This window comes from Ursus maritimus, unplaced genomic scaffold (assembly GCF_017311325.1).
Source record: "Ursus maritimus isolate PB19 unplaced genomic scaffold, ASM1731132v1 scaffold_24, whole genome shotgun sequence".
NCBI lineage: Eukaryota > Metazoa > Chordata > Mammalia > Carnivora > Ursidae > Ursus > Ursus maritimus.
The window spans coordinates 20,776,450-20,778,218 of record NW_024424897.1 but is presented as its reverse complement, the minus strand read 5'-3'; the positions used below and the strand labels follow the sequence as shown (position 1 = coordinate 20,778,218).

The following is a 1,769-nucleotide window of genomic DNA, read 5'->3' as shown; positions in this document are numbered from 1 at the left end:
GCCCATCACCCAGTTACCCCATCCCCCCACCCATTTCCCCTCCAGAAACCCCCAGTTTGTTCCCTATGTTTAAGACTCTAAAGGTTTGCCTCCCTCTCTTTCTTTCTTTTATTTTTCCATCTGTTCTCCTATGTTCATCTGTTTTGTTTCCTAAATTCCACATATGAATGAAATCATATGGTATTTGTCTTTCTCTGGCTGACTTACTTCGCTTAGCATAATACACTGTGGTTCCATTCATGTTGTTGCAAATGGGAAGATTTCATTCTTTTTGATGCCTGAGTAATATTCCATTGAATATATACACCGCATCTTTTCCAGAGTGGCTAAGGCAGCTTGCATTCCCACCAAGAAGATTCCCCTTTCTCCACATCCTTGCCAACATCTGTTGTTTTCTGAGTTGTTAATTTTAGCCATTCTGACTGGTGTGAGGTGATATCTCATTGTGGTTTTGATTTGTGTTTCCATGATGAGTGTGACGTTGAACATTTTTTCATGTGTCTGTTGGCCATTTGTGTTTCTTCTTTGGAGAAATGTCTGTTCATGTCTTCTGATGCTGTTCATATTGATGCTGTTTTGCAGAGGACATGAGTTGAAGGATTCAAAAACGTATTTGAAAATCAGAAATTACAAATCCCTGGAGGAAAATTCTAATTTCCACAGTAACCTAATGAATCAAAGGAAGAATTTCTTTGAAGAGAATCCACATCTTGGTTTTCTGTCATAGGTTCCAGTTAATTAAAATGCAGCAATGTGTCATTATTTTCAAGTAACTGCAGGTAAAAATAAGAAATATTTCCTTTTATCTTGAGCTAATTCTATTTGTAAAATGTGGATATATGGAAAGAGAGAGGAGAGAGAGAGAGAGAGAGAGAGAGAGGGAAAGCAGTGAGAGCACCAACCCACAGGACTACTTTATTTTGGGCTTGATTAATTAGGTAGTGTTGTATGACAATCTATAGCTTTAGTTCCCATCTTAGAATATTGAAATTGCAAGGGTGCCTGGGTGGCTCAATTGGTTAAGTGTCTGACCCTTGTTCTCGGCTCAGGTCTTGATCTCAGGGTTGTGACTTCAAGGCCCTTGTGCGCTCCCTGCTGGGTGTGGAGCCTACTTAAAAAACAAAAACAAAACAACAACAAAAAAGAACATTGAAATTGCCCAGAATTCCTTTTTATGGCATATCACCCTCAAAAGGAGGGAACATTGGGAATAGAGAAATAAGTAGATGCCGTTAAAGGTCATGATAAAATGACATCATTGCTTCTTCTTGTAATGAGCTCTTACCTCAGAACAGGCACTTACCGCTGCTAGACTCACTTTAGTAAAATACAAATCTATTTTTTGCCACTTTCCACCTATAAAATCCAAACTTCCTGGCTTGGAAAATGACCTTTTCTAATCTGGTGCCAATTTACTTTTCTAGGCTAATTTCCTGATACTTGTCTCACAAACCCCAGACTGCAGCCGTCCTTCAAGCTTTGTGGGTGGTGCTTCCTCGGGCCACTGCTCTTCTGTCACCCCAATGAACCCACCCGTGAAGACAGCTGAAATGGCATCCAGCTGCCTCACGTGGGGATGGAGGCGTTTCCCATCACACTGTGCACACGTCTCCATGGTAGCACTTGCCCTGTCTCTTAAAATTTTGGTATTTTTATGTTTTTTGGTCTCTTTCCTTTTTGGAAAACGTCTCTTTTAAGACCAGCCTATCTTCTGTGTCTTATCCTCAGCACTTGGGACATAATAGAATAGGCCCTTAATAAATGCTTGC

General features: G+C 40.4%; 1 long non-coding RNA gene across 1 annotated transcript in view; it reads left to right on the top strand.

Annotated features, from left to right (window-relative positions):
• Window positions 1–1,769, top strand: part of LOC103661939 — a 5,429-nt gene extending 3,660 nt beyond the window's left edge. Inside the window, exons 2-3 of the long non-coding RNA XR_568333.2 lie at window positions 583–779; window positions 1,425–1,769. This is a non-coding gene — a long non-coding RNA (uncharacterized LOC103661939). The remainder of the gene's footprint in view (window positions 1–582; window positions 780–1,424) is intronic.